Raw genomic sequence first — 15,250 nt, forward strand, 5'->3', positions numbered from 1 at the left:
TCCAGAGAGTTTCTCTGGAATGTTGATGGCTTTTGCACACTTTTGTTATGTTTTGTAGGTCACATAGTGGGCCCCAGATATAGTTGATTCAGATCATATTGCTGGAAACAAATGTCCCCATGTAAATTGCATGGCCAGGGCAAGTCATCCATCAAAATCAAATTTATGGTTATTATGTAGGCAAGGATAAAGTCCTCATGTAAATAGGCCTTTAGTGTATGTGTGCAATGAATGTGTGCGTATGTTAATGTTGGGTGTGAGGGGCGGGTGTAGCGCACATGTGTACTGTTTGTATATATTGTGGTGTGTGAGGTTGGGGTATGTGAGTTTTTTGATGGGGTGTCGTAAGTTGATGGGTTGTGCAGGGTAGGGGGGTGTAATATGTAAGTCGATATCCCATTGAATTAGACCTATCAATGCATTATTTCAGTGTAACCGTAACCTTGGGGGGAATAATACAGAACATGAAATGCTTTATCTAATTGGTAAGACATGGTTGGGTGTGTCATTTTGGGTGCCCGAGTGTTTTGTGTACACCGTGTGTGCACAACTATATGACATGTAAGCTTGAATTTTAATCACATTAAACATACAGAGATAATTGATAAAAAAAATGTGCCATTTTTTTCAGAAATAAAAGATATCGGTACTTTAAATGATGTCTGTGTATGTGGAGTGGGGGTTGTCAACTTGTCTGTTGGGGTGACGGGCGGGATGGATGTGTGTGTGTGTGGGGGGGGGCTGAGGTGCAACGGTGTTGGGGTGACAAGTGGGGGGAGGTGAGTGTTTTGGGCCCATGTATCTGGGTATGTTTAGGGGTGCATGGTGTCCCTGTGATGGTTTGTTTAAATTGCCTGAACTCATTGAGATTAAAAATTTTGAATTATATGGACTTATTTGGAATATTTGGGAATTAACATGGACTTTTATGGACTTACGGGATATATTAGGAGTTATTTGGAATTAGTTTGAATAATACGGACTTGCAGGGATTTACCGGGTTTATTTGGAGTTACTCAGAATTAGAGGGATACTTGGGAATTAAGTGGACTTATATGGACTTACTGGACTTATTAGGAGTTATATGGAATTAGTTCGGAATAATATGGAATTATAGGGACTTACGGACTTATTTGGAGTTACTCGAATTACAGGAATATTTGGGAATAATATGGACTTATAGGGACTTACCGGACTTATTCGAATTAGTTGGGAATAATATGGACTTACAGGGAACATTTAGGAATTACTGGAATAATGGGAATTACACCCTGTCATGGGGCCTCAAATACATGTGCATGTGGGAAACAAAGTCAATTTAAAAGAGCTCACTTGAAAGTTGTCAAATTTACATTAAAAGCAGCAAAATACACAACACTAAAATGTATGCATTACATTAATATTATGAAGCAACAAAGTAGAGTATGCAGTGAAATTAATACAATAAACTGGATCAAGTGCAATACAAATACATGTGCATGCTGGAAGCAAAGCTAATTTAAAGAGCTCACTCAAAAATTGTCAAATTTAGATTCAAACCATGAAACGCTCAAATTTATGGATTACATTAATAAAATATATAAAACCCAGGCATGAGAACGACTTTTTGAAAACTGCCTGAAAAAGCGAGTGAATTCGGCCTTAGAAGGCCCAAAACAGGCTGAAAAAAATAAAAATGCGTAAATTTGGACGACAAAACTGCCTGAATTCAGGCAAAAGCCAGAATTTCTCATGCCTGAAAACCTGATGACCAGTATCATATTATGGTGTAGCCAGCTTTTTAGTGTGAGAGGGCAGAGCCAAATTTTGGTCCCCATTTGTCAATTTTTTTCCCATTGTGGGAGGAAAAGCCAAATTTTTGTCCCCATTTGTCAATTTTCCCCCATTTTAAGTCATTTTAAGGTTGGAATTTATCCTGGAATTACAGAAACTTTTGGGCTACATAACTGCTAAATCGTTGGTCTTAAAACATTGTGCATAATCAAGCTGACATTATTTTGATCAATAAACCCAAAACTAATTTGAAGATGAAGTGTAAAGAAACTTTCATTTATAACATCAAATATTATCCAACTAGCGGGAGACCCGCGCTTTGCGCAGGTCCCCGCTAGTTGAGTAAACGGAGCGGTTAGTAAACGGGAGTGTTTAGTAAACGGGAGTAAACGCCGGTGATGATAATCATGTTGTCTTGGTGTAGATTATTCATCCAGTAATAATCAGATGTTGATAATCATGTTAGCTCCTGTTATGTAAGAAGCTAAACTTTTATTTAAGTGAATATCCAGATCTGTGATAATCATGATAATGTTGTTATACTCACTCAATCCCTCAGATTTATTTTGCAAATCTGTCACCCAATGACCCGTTTTTTCACCAGCTAACACCCAATGACCCCCTTTTTTTAAAAAGAAATTTACACCAAATCTGCAAATATTTTAGGCGCTTCGCGCGCATTTTGAACAAATTTAACATTTTTGTAGCAATTTCAGTTTCAAAAAGGCAAATTTTCACAAAACGTTGCTCAGAAAGTTATATTTAACGGTTAATGGCACTGAATTTTTATGTTCACACATTTTCTTGGAGGCCCCACTGAATAACCCCTTTAAGCCTTCGATAGACCCCTAGTGTCATACTCTGGTAGGGACAGGTGCGTTACTTTCATATTCGAGTGCCCCTCCCCTCCCGGCGCACCCTCCATCAGACACCCTCCCTCCGCGTATTGATAAGAAGCTTGTTTTGGACATCCGATAACAACTATTATAGTGTCAAAGTGGTCGCGAAATAGCTTCAATTCGGTCTTTATTTTGAATTTTTTTTCAAATAGGGCCTACTCAGGGGGCCACATCCCCCTAGGTATTAAGAAGTGCCCGTTTTTGCTTCTGCTTCGGACAGCTGTACACTTACGTTTTAAACGATGATAACAACATTAGTGTCAAAATGGTGCTTCAATTGAGCCTTTATTTTGATTTTTTTTCAAATACTCAACCCCCCCCTTGATACCCCCTGCGTATAAAGAAGTGTCCGTTTTGGCTTCTGTTTTGGACACCTGTACACTTTAAAGCAATGACAAAACAGAAATGGTCCCCGAAATGGCTCCAATTAGGCCTAGGCCTTTATTTTGATCAAGTGTTCAATTCTGAGTGGACACCACCCCCCCCCCCCCTCGTCAGACCATCAGACAGCCCTCTGCGGCGCGCGCCCTATAAACCCAGACGCAGTATGTGTCAGGGTGCGTGACTCGCCACTAATCGCGCGCGTGCATTTGACGCGCAGTTTGGTCATGACCTGAGCCGTAAGGTTATTGACCTCAACGGCCTAGCAACCGATCATTTTTTTTGTTATTTCCATAGTGATTGAATAGTTTTGCAAAAATGAACCTCAGATGGTTTAATGGCAATATGTACCCGATCAATGTACGAATAAATCAGAGCTGAAAGTGAAATCATCTCTGAGTCTATTCGCGAACAAGATTTAGCGACTTCCTTTTATTTATATAGATTCATCAGCTGAAAGGTACAACAGGCATGCAACCAGTCTGGTTGCTAGTTGTAATTGGGAGGTTTGCAATGATGGAGAAAAACAGCATCTAAAATGGGATGTGTGAACTTTATAATTTTATATGTTCAGTGTACTTACCCATCAGGAAATTGGTAGTGAAGATCACCAGTTTGGCTGTATGAAGAAAAAGAATATATATATTGTATACATCAAAAGTAGTTTTAAAACTGGTCACAATACTTTTTTAACCAAATTTTTCAGAGAAACAATTTCCATCATGGTGCAATGCTGTTGGTAGACTGTTGATTCTCTAGTGTATACATGTCACTAAAAATGAAAAATGGTACCTGTTTGTGGGATAGGCTTTTATGACAGGATTTCATAACAATTAGTAAGTATGCCGCCCATTGCCTACTGATGGCTCTGAAAAGAGCCATTCACTGAAAACTGCTACTTGTGAACAGTGAACACTGAAGACTGCCCCTTGTGAACAGTGAACAGGCAGACATCACCTATTTGCTAAATTTGGTTTTTGGTGGTTCTGAAAAGAGCCATTTACTGAAGAACGCCCCTTGTCAACAGAGAAAAGTAAATAAGAGGTGGCTCTGAAAAGAGCCATTCACTGAAGATTGACCCGTGTCAACAGAGAACAAGTAGATCTTGTCTATCTGTTATGTTCATGCTGGATTGTACACCTCTCATGCTATATGCCCCTATAAAAAGACACCAGAATCTCTACAGATAGTGGTTTACCGGCTAGAGCTAATATATGAAAATGTTTAGTGACAGAGACAAATCTTAGTTAGGCGATGAAAAAAAAACACCCTGTTTTACAGGCCTGACTGCCCCTGATTGTGTTTTTTGGAGAAAAAAAATTGTTACAACTTTTGCTAAAATCATGTAAAAACAGCTGTTATGGGCCAAAGTTTATTGACATTAAACATATATAGGCAATAGTTTGAAAGTTATTTATTGAAACTTTGTTTACAAAACATAATTATCCTCTTGTTGTTTATGGAAATATTACTTAACTCTGATTCGCTTTCCATCCAGGGATTTTCAGACTTTCAGGTTACCCCCAGGGCTCTATAAAATTATATAACCAGGCATGAGACTGCAATTTCCTAAAAAAACTGGGGAAAAAATGAGAATGTGTGTGAAATTGGGCAAAAAGTACCAAAAACAGGCTGAAATGAAATTAAAAAACATGAATTCAGTTTTAAAACTGAAAATTCTCATGCCTGTATAACATGTAAGACCTGAACCAACCTATAGAGAAATGGACTATTCCACTTTATATCCATACATCCCATATGGAAGACATTACCTTAATCTTCTACATAGGGAGTGTGAATTTCAAATGGGACTACCTGAATGGGTGGCTTAATTTGAAATCTACACTCCCTGTGTGAGATTATAAGGTAATGCCTTCCATAGGGGGTGTAAGGATTTCCCAAAGGATTTCAAATGTAATAGCCCAACACACTAGGATCCACAACATGCTCATCTATCAGGGCACAGTTCTTCAATCCCAATACATTTGTACATTCATTAAATGACCTTTGAAAATTTGGGTACAAAAACTCATACTCTGCAACTTGATGTCCAATTTTGCACTACCCATGTTTAATTGAGGTTATTGAACTATGCCATTGGGATGAGGCCAGTGTGGTCCATAGTGACATGTATCACTGTCAGTCCATGCAATGAGTCTACCCAGAGAGGTTTGCTACATTGAAATAAATATTCACATCAGAGCCCAGTTGTCTTTATCAGTGTACACTACATGTTAAAAACAGGATCATCTTCAAATACATACACTTCAATATGGCCAATGGATTGTTAAGGTGGAAGGGCTGGGACGTGACCAGAAATTAACTTGTTTAACACCATGCATGCAATATGGGTCCATTGTTATATCCCGGTGTTTTAGTCCTTGTGATTATAAGAAAACAATGCAATAAGAAAACCTCTGAAATCCTAAAACTTTGCCTTCTGCCTGAAAATGCAATCAGAAGAGAATACGAGCTCTGAAAATGGCAACAAAATATAAATTTTTGAATGAATTTTTCAAAAACTAATTTTGACTCGTTTTTCTTTAGCATCCAAAATGTATCCGTACCTGTCCTCTGAATGATAGATATTCTCATCACGGATGGCAACCTGGGACTAAGGAAGCATGTAGCTGCTATCAGTTGCTTGTTAACTGATGAGAGAGTTTCAACTCATTTCATATACAAGTGTGTTTACTGTCTGACACTGACTCCGTAAAATAATAAAGGCCCAGGAATCAAGGTGGATGACTTCATGGTGATATAGTGAGTGATAGATCAATGAATATAAAAGTTTCCCATTTCCTGGAGATTTCTGAACCACATTACATACTGACTGGATTTATTTTCTTGAGAAATTGCCATTTGTGAAATTTTAAACACCTTTTATGCTCCCCGGAATCTTGAGGTGGTGCAGTGGGTTTTGGGAGCTGACGGCGAACGGAAAATGGGGGGGTCTTTGGAGGTGCTAAAAGTCAAAATCAAGAGTCTTTCTTGGTTTCTGGTTGAAAATTGCCTGCAAAAAGCGGGTCTTTCAGAGCTGTGAACAATAAGAGTAAAATGGTCTCTGGTTGAAATTGTCTGAAAAAAAAAAAGAAATGGGAGGAAAGTGCAATTTAGGTGTCTTTTGGAGCTGAAATTATCAAAATCACAGGTCTTTCAGTGCTGTTTTGGTATAATTCAGGCCAGGGGGACTTCCGGAGCTGCACTGTCCAAAAACAATGTCTTTTCAGGGAGCATACCTGTATGGTCATTTGTGTTTTAGTGCCCCCTGGTATAGTCCATAGAGTATGATCTGGACCACCTCACGTAGGCCCCTACACAAGAAATTACTAGAAAAAAGGTCTGTAGGCCTGCATCATACATGTATGTTTTTCATTATGCTGGAAACATGCTAAGTAGGCCTGCATGTAATCATTAATGGGCAAATTGAAGTTCAAGGTTTATGTAATTGTATATCCAAGGCCACTGTTAAAAAAATACACACTACTATTGTCTAGACATGCCGTATCAGTGCACAGAGTCTCGTACATTCATGATCAGTGTCATGTCATCTCAAATAACTCGCCCACAGCATTATGTAATATTTATGTGATGGTGACATATATTGAAACATTTTTTTAAAGTAATCACCTAGTCCGAGGTGCTCTGACGATAACACTCCGATCGCCAGGCAATCTACGTTAGTAGGCCAGTGGGACAACGAAAACGCTACGTGAACGAGCTAGTAATCACCATTCCCAATAGGGATTGAATAAATTATGTCTTGACCGGTCAGGTCCATGAATCAGGTTGTTGAAATGTTAATGTTCATGTTCACTCTAAAAGGTATCTATTAAAGACCGATGCATTCTGATACTGCATGCGATTTGAACATATGGTTTTGTCAAGTATCTTGCCGATTGATGCAGAGGCACCTGGATGAAGCTGCAGTGCAGTGCACAGTGCCATTCATACAGTGTGATGCAAAACCTCGTATAAAGTGCATTCTTATTCAGTGGGTGTGTCTTATAAAGAATTCACCTAATTTGATTGGTTTTCTGGTGTATAATATCTCACAATAGTTGATAGTGATATTAGTCAGGGCGCGCACTGCCACGCAACGGCGGCACGCTTGTTGCTCCTCAATGATCGCGCGATAATGCGTTCGCGTAATACACGTGCGAGAGCTAAGAACGCGATTCGGCGGCTTAGATGTTCGTGATGGTTTCGTTCATTTAAAACAACGGGGATGTCCTCACAAAAGTAACTTTATTTTTTTCTGAAAAAAGGCAGTTTTTCTCATTAAAACTGAATAAGAATGAGAATAAAGATAGGATTTTGTCTTTTGCCTATCAATATCGTGTCATAATGGATGGGCTGGCCAATATTTTTATCGTACTGGATACCGCTGCGCCGCATCCACTACTCAAAATATTGGCCAGCCCATCCATTATGACACGATATTGATGGGCAAAAGACAAAATCGTATCTTTATTCTCTAATTGGTCAACTGGTAGCATATACAGGCCTATGCCAATAACCCCCCCCCCCCTGGTGCAAAAATTGAGGGCCAGTGAACCACTGGTTCTGCTAGCGCTGTATTTAATATATATTTTATGATGTTTTATGACTACAACAAAGCCCTTAATTCAATGTTACACATGAAACAATCTGTGGATAAGGGTGTTTCAATATTTTAGCTGCGGGTAGCAGCTCTATAAGTCACCATGTCTCTCCGTTAGTCCGTCCGTTTAGTAGTCCGTCCGTTAGTAACAAACGCTAAAAAATGCTGTTACGTCAACATCGTTTGTCGCATGGCTATGGTACTTGGTGAGGGGAGGGCCTATACCGCCTCATACTGGAAAAGAGTTTCGTCCCGAAATATGCTAATTAGGTCATTAAAGGGGCATTACACGATTTCCAACAATTTAGTAACAAACGCTAAAAAATGCTGTTACGTCAACATCGTTTGTCGCATGGCTATGGTACTTGGTGAAGGGAGAGGCCTATACCGCCCCATACTGGAAAAAGAGTTTCAGTCCAAATATGCTAATTAGGTCATTAAAGGGGCATTACACGATTACACAAATTTAGATTTTTTGGATGCAAATACTCTTCTGGCATTATTTGCATCAACATCGTTTGTCGCATGGCTATGGTACTTGGTGAGGGAGAGGGCCTATAGGGCAATTAAGGGAAATTTGGGAAAAGTGGCGAAAATGAGGGAAATTGAGGGAATGGGGAAATTAAGGGCAATTTTGGGGAAATTCAGGAAATTCAGGTGAATTAATTGAAATTGTGGGCAATTAAGGGAAATTGAGGGGAATTGGGGAAAATTGAGGGGAATTAAGGGAAATTTGGGAAAATTGAAGAGCATTAAGGGAAATTGAGGGAAATTCAGGGAATTACGGAAATTGACAAGAATTAAGGAAATTTGGGAAAATAGAGGAAGTTAAGGAAAATTTGGGAAAATGAGGGAAATTGAGGAAAATTGGGAACATTGAGGGAAGTTAAGGAAATTGAAGAGAATTAAGGAATCTGAGGGCAATTCAGGTGAATTAAGGAAATTGACAAGAATTAAGGAAATTTGGGGAAATTGAGGGGAATGGGGGAAATTAAGGGCAATTTTGGGAAAATTAAGGGAAATTGAGGGAAATTCAGGTGAATTAATTGAAATTGTGGGCAATTAAGGGAAATTGAGGGAATTGACAAGAATTAAGGGAAATTTGGGGAAATTGAGGGGAATGGGGGAAATTAAGGGCAATTTTGGGGAAATTGAGGGAAATTCAGGTGAATGAATTGAAATTGTGGGCAATTAAGGGGAATTGGGGGAAATTGAGGGGAATTAAGGGAAATTTGGGAAAATTGAGGGAAGTTAAGGGAGCTTGAGGGAAGTTAAGGGAAATTGAAGAGAATTAAGGGAAATTGAGGGAAATTCAGGTGAATTAAGGGAAATTGACAAGAATTAAGGGAAATTAGGGGATTTAACACTTTTGATGTCAAGGCGCATTTTTCCTGAAAATCGTGTGGACATCAAAAGTGTCCGAAATCTGTTTCGAACACTTGCGATGTCAAGACGCTTTTTTTCCGAAAATTGTTTGGACATCAAAAGTGTCCGAAATCGGTTTCCGAACACTTTTGATGTCAAGACACTTTTTTTCCGAAATCGTTTGGACATCAAAAGTGTCCGAAATCGGTTTCCGAACACTTCCGATGTCAAGACGCTTTTTCCCGAAAATCGTTTGGACATCAAAAGTGTCCGAAATCGGTTTCGAACACTTTTGATGTCAAGACGCTTTTTCCCGGAAATCGTTTGGACATCAAAAGTGTCCGAAATCGGTTTCCGAACACTTTTGATGTCAAGACGCTTTTTTCCGAAAATCGTTTGGACATCAAAAGTGTCCGAAATCGGTTTCGAACACTTTTGATGTCAAGACGCCTTTTCCCGAAAATCGTTTGGACATCAAAAGTGTCCGAAATCGGTTTCCGAACACTTCCGATGTCAAGACGCTTTTTTCCCGAAAATCGTTTGGACATCAAGTGTCCGAAATCGGTTTCCGAACACTTTTGATGTCAAGACACTTTTTTCCCGAAAATCGTTTGGACATCAAAAGTGTCCGAAATCGGTTTCCGAACACTTCCGATGTCAAGACGCTTTTTTCCCGAAAATCGTTTGGACATCAAAAGTGTCCGAAATCGGTTTCCGAACACTTTCGATGTCAAGACGCTTTTTTCCCGGAAATCGTTTGGACATCAAAAGTGTCCGAAATCGGTTTCGAACACTTTTGATGTCAAGACGCTTTTTTCCGAAAATCGTTTGGACATCAAACGTGTCCGAAATCGGTTTCCAAACACTTTTGATGTCAAGACGCCTTTTTCCCGAAAATCGTTTGGACATCAAAAGTGTCCGAAATCGGTTTCCGAACACTTCCGATGTCAAGACGCTTTTTCCCGAAAATCGTTTGGACATCAAGTGTCCGAAATCGGTTTCGAACACTTTCGATGTCAAGACGCTTTTTCCCGGAAAATCGTTTGGACATCAAAAGTGTCCGAATCGGTTTCGAACACTTTTGATGTCAAGACGCTTTTTCCGAAAATCGTTTGGACATCAAAAGTGTCCGAAATCGGTTTCGAACACTTTTGATGTCAAGACGCTTTTTCCGACAATTGTTTGAAATCAAAAGTGTCCGAAATCGGTTTCCGAACACTTTTGATGTCAAGACGCTTTTTTCCCGAAAATCGTTTGGACATCAAAAGTGTCCAAATTGGTTTCGAACACAATTTTTTTTTGGTGTGGATGGAAATACCCTTTCTGGCATTATTTTAAGATGAGCGCCTCAAAGGTTAAGCTCACAGAGGGGTTACAGGTCAAAATAGGGGCCAAACTTAAACCTGCTTCAAAGACACCACATAACTGCAAAATTGAATTCCTTGTCCCGCAGCGACCGCTACGGTTACCGACGGTCCTTGTTTCATTTATTGGTAGGGACGGTCTAGGTACCTCACTCACTCTAAAGCTGATACTTCAAAGAGATACATAATTAAAAGTCTATTAACAGTAGAGGCAATTACTTTTTGGATAAGTTTCCCTTCTGATGTGATCAAGCAAATTTATACCGGATGTCAAGCTGCAATATGAATGGTTAAAGGGGCACTCAGATGTCTGTATAAGCCCCCATGGACACACATTTTTCTGATTGTTTGCATTTTTACCATGCTCATTATAGTTTCTCACAGTGGCATAACAAAGGGAATTGCTCCCCCCTATTAAAGGTAGAGACAATTACTTTTTGGATAAGTTTCCCTTCCGATGTGATCAAGCAAATTTAAACCGGATGTCAAGCTGCAATATGAATGGTTAAAGGGGCACTCAGATGTCTGTATAAGCCCCCATGGACACACATTTTTCTGATTGTTTGCATTTTTAGAATGATCATTATAGTTTCTCACAGTGGCATAACAAAGGGGAATTGCTCCCCCCTATTAAAGGTAGAGGCAATAACTTTTTGGATAAGTTTCCCTTCCGATGTGATCAAGCAAATTTAAACCGGATGTCAAGCTGCAATATGAATGGTTAAAGGGGCACTCAGATGTCTGTATAAGCCCCCATGGACACACATTTTTCTTATTGTGTGCATTTTTAGAATGATCATTATAGTTTCTCACAGTGGCATAACAAAGGGGGAATTGCTCCCCCCCCCTATTAAAGGTAGAGGCAATTACTTTTTGGATAAGTTTCCCTCCCGATGTGATCAAGCAAATTTAAGCCGGATGTCAAGCTTTAGGTTGCTGCAATATGAATGATTAAAGGGGCACTCGGATGTCTGTATAGCCATGGACACACATTTTTTGATTGTTTGCATTATTACCATGCTAATAACTCCATATAGTTTCTCATAGCAAAGGGTGAATTGGCCCCTCCCCCCTCCCTCCCCCCTCCCCCCGGAACATCTTGCCCCTGTGGGATATGCTAGCTGCCGTGATACTTTAGCTATGCCACTGTTTTCTCATCTCTGCAAAGAAAAATTAAAAGAATCTGTACAAGCTTCTGGGCTCCCTTTCACTAAACCTTTAATCCTTCGTAACTCAATGCACCATTCGTAAAGTTACGAATACACAATACTAGACGTAACTTTACGAAGGGGCCCTGTAATACATACCTATTACTTACAAAGGGTACAGTTTGTAAGTTTAGTGAAATGGAACTTACAACTCGTCGTAAGTTACAAACGATTTCTAGACTTATGGAGCTTTGTAAAGTTTAGTGAAATGGACCCCTGGATTTCTATATGACTGACTTATTTAGCTTGATTGCATATAAAAATTTTAATTTAAAATTTAATTTAATATTTACCTTCTTTGTCTGCTAACTTCTCTAGCTTTCAAGCTTAGTGTCTTCAATCTGCAAAGAAAAATCAAATAAACTCTTTTATTACTGAAAAGGTAACAAAATGAATAAAACATAAAGCATTTGGTATTGGGCTTGCTAGTCACCAAATATATTTTTAATGAATATTTTCAAAAAAGCTTTTAAAACATTTTAATAAATCCTGGTCTCTGTGCTTTGTATGATGAATATTCTCTCACATAATTGAGTAGGTCCTTAAATATGACTTGCACACAAATGTTCATAAAATAGTGTCATTATTTTTCCAATTTGACCACCAGGACAATTATAGCTACCAATTTCCAAGTGCACATTGTTCTCACATCTACTCCCTATTCAAGAAAAATACAGCACTATTTTTTTTGGATTAAAAAATATTATTCTGTTTTGCCAAATGGAACATAGCTAAATCCTAATTCTTTAGTTAGTTCAAACTGGCAATGAAAGTCAAATTTTAATGCTTGGTCAATTTTTGGAATTACGGGCCAAAATTATGCATTTTAAGGCCAGAGTAATGGAAGACACATTCGTCACGCTCCGAATTTGAGATTTCTTGATTTTATCAACACTAAGATGTATTCTTTCACTTGAAACTGATAAATACAACTTGTTAATATTTACACGTATTTTTGCTTGATTTATTTCACTCTTTTCAACTCTAAAAAGTCACATGGCTCAAGAAAGCTTAGTAAATTGGCGGAAATAATGAGTCAGAAATGCTTGAATGCAAAATATTGTGATTACGCGATTCACAAGGGCGAGTGACGCTAGCGCAACTCTGCGCGTATGTCCAACGCAGTCAAGGCGCATTCGGTATGTTTTTAACGCCGCAAATGCGGTGTAAACAAAACACAAATTTGCAGTCAAAATGCCACTTAGATTTTTTAATTATGTTGAATTTTGGGACTAAAAGCAGACATTATAAATTCATTGTTGCAAAAGATGCATATTAAGACCATGCACCAGGTACAGCTTTTACAAGCGTGAAAGTCTTGCCGCTTTTAAAATATAAGGACATTTTGTGCATAATTTTGAAATTTTTTTACTAAAACGTCGATTTCTCATAGTTCACTTTTGACAATATTGCACGATTTTTGTGACAAGATAACTCGAAAAATATGCAAGCAAAAGGTAAATTTTTTGCACTATCGTTTAGAGTACATCAAAGTCTAGGGAAGGTTTTCTCATTTTTTCAAAATATTTATTTTAAACAAAAATATACACCATTATGTGCAATTTTTAGCTGAATAGAGTGACAAAATTGCTTTTTTCACATGTTTTTTCAATATTTCAAAAAGAGACTAATTTCAAAAAAATAAAAAACCTTCCCTAAGTCCATGTCTCTTCTTCATTAAAAGCTAACTGATTTTTTTTTACTCCGAACTGATTTTTTTTTAAGTTGTCACAACAAAATTGGGGTAAAAAGTGATTTTTTGTGATTTTATCAAAAAGTCGAGATTTTTGAAAAAATCTGACGTCACCATGGGATTCCTTGACTCATTTCCTTTCCAAAAATGTATAGTTTTATATACTTTGGAGATACAATTCAGAAATAATGATGCTCGAAAAGGTCCATGTTCTCTCCCATTACTCTGCCCTTAAAGGTGTTTTTCGTATGCTGCGATAGCAAGCTCAAAGACTTGTCCTGTAATTTTTGGAAAGCACATTTTCTCATCTTTTTAATAACAAATTATCAAAAATAACATAACATATTAAAATTATAAGTTAATAGTGCTAACTCTTAGCCTATACCCAAGATTTTGAATGCTTAGACCTACATCAAGTCCTAGAATTTTGTGACTACAAAATTGTAAGAAACATGCAAAATTGCATGTTTTTGGCCCATTTTTCTTGAAATTGCAAAAATATTAAAATTTAGCTTACCAGTTAGAACTAGGATTTTTAGGATGTTTCATTTTGCAAAACAGGATAATATTTTTTTAATCAAAAAAATTTGTACTATATTTTTCTGGAATAGGGACACTACATTGTTCAGTGTCAGTAACTCCTTTACATATGCACAGAAAATGTGACCTTGAATTGCCAGACAGCATGAACCTGACTTGCTAGTTGACTGGTTCCATTTCAAAACATTCAATGAACTTCCACCTGCAGGTATGATTCATTGGGCTATTCTATTCATAATCTACCATAACCCTGTGAAAAAGTCTTCCACAGAGGAGTATGTTTTTCAAATGGAATTGGCTAGGGTTTCTTATTTTAAAACCCATGTTCCCCCTGTATATGGCTTTACCTATATAGATATCTTCCACCCCAGGGTACAAATTACCACACAGGGATGTGCTGAAAACATGGAGAAAGGCGCAGGATTGGTTGTTTTAGTAAATTTCCTATACTTAAGGTATAGGGAAATTTTACATTTCGCCACATATATAAATTGTACAAATAGCACAAATAGCTAGAAGTAAATGCAAAGGTTAAAAGGGCTTTAACGTACTGGCCTTATAAGCAATTTTGAACTTAGATTATTTTTCTCATATCCTAGTTGCTTCCAATGATCGCTATTTGTGCAATTTGTGCAATTGGTGGAAAGGGTTTTAACGTAGCGACGATATAAGCGGTGATGACATTGATCGCCAAGTCCCTTCTAGCCAAGTCAGCAATTTGTGCAATTTATGCAATTTTGAACTTAGATTATTTTTCTCATATCCTAGTTGCTTCCAATGATCGCTATTTGTGCAATTTGTGCAATTGGTGGAAAGGGCTTTAACGTGCCGACTATATAAGCAATTATGACATTGATCGCCAAGTCCCTCTAGCCGTCAGCAATTTGTGCAATTTATGCAATTTTGAACTTAGATTATTTTTCTCATATCCTAGTTGCTTCCAATGATCGCTATTTGTGCAATTTGTGCAATTGGTGGAAAGGGCTTTAACGTGTCGACTATATAAGCAATTATGACATTGATCGCCAAGTCCCTTCTAGCCGTCAGCAATTTGTGCAATTTATGCAATTTTGAACTTAGATTATTTTTCTCATATCCTAGTTGCTTCCAATGATCGCTATTTGTGCAATTTGTGCAATTGGTGGAAAGGGCTTTAACGTGCCGACTATATAAGCAATTATGACATTGATCGCCAAGTCCCTTCTAGCCGTCAGCAATTTGTGCAATTTATGCAATTTTGAACTTAGATTATTTTTCTCATATCCTAGTTGCTTCCAATGATCGCTATTTGTGCAATTTGTGCAATTGGTGGAAAGGGCTTTAACGTGCAGACTATATAAGCAATTATGACATTGATCGCCAAGTCCCTTCTAGCCGTCAGCAATTTGTGCAATTTATGCAATTTTGAACTTAGATTATTTTTC

General features: G+C 38.1%; 1 long non-coding RNA gene across 1 annotated transcript in view; it reads right to left on the reverse strand.

The window, feature by feature from the left end:
* Nucleotides 1–3,636: 3,636 nt before the first annotated feature.
* LOC140136525 (uncharacterized) overlaps nucleotides 3,637–15,250 on the reverse strand; it is a 29,620-nt gene continuing 18,006 nt past the window's right edge. The window contains exons 3-4 of the long non-coding RNA XR_011856677.1: nucleotides 11,887–11,934; nucleotides 3,637–3,672 (exon numbers count right to left, since the gene is read on the reverse strand). This is a non-coding gene — a long non-coding RNA (uncharacterized lncRNA). The remainder of the gene's footprint in view (nucleotides 3,673–11,886; nucleotides 11,935–15,250) is intronic.

Source organism: Amphiura filiformis, chromosome 16, assembly GCF_039555335.1.
Source record: "Amphiura filiformis chromosome 16, Afil_fr2py, whole genome shotgun sequence".
In the NCBI taxonomy this organism is placed as follows: Eukaryota; Metazoa; Echinodermata; class Ophiuroidea; order Amphilepidida; family Amphiuridae; genus Amphiura; species Amphiura filiformis.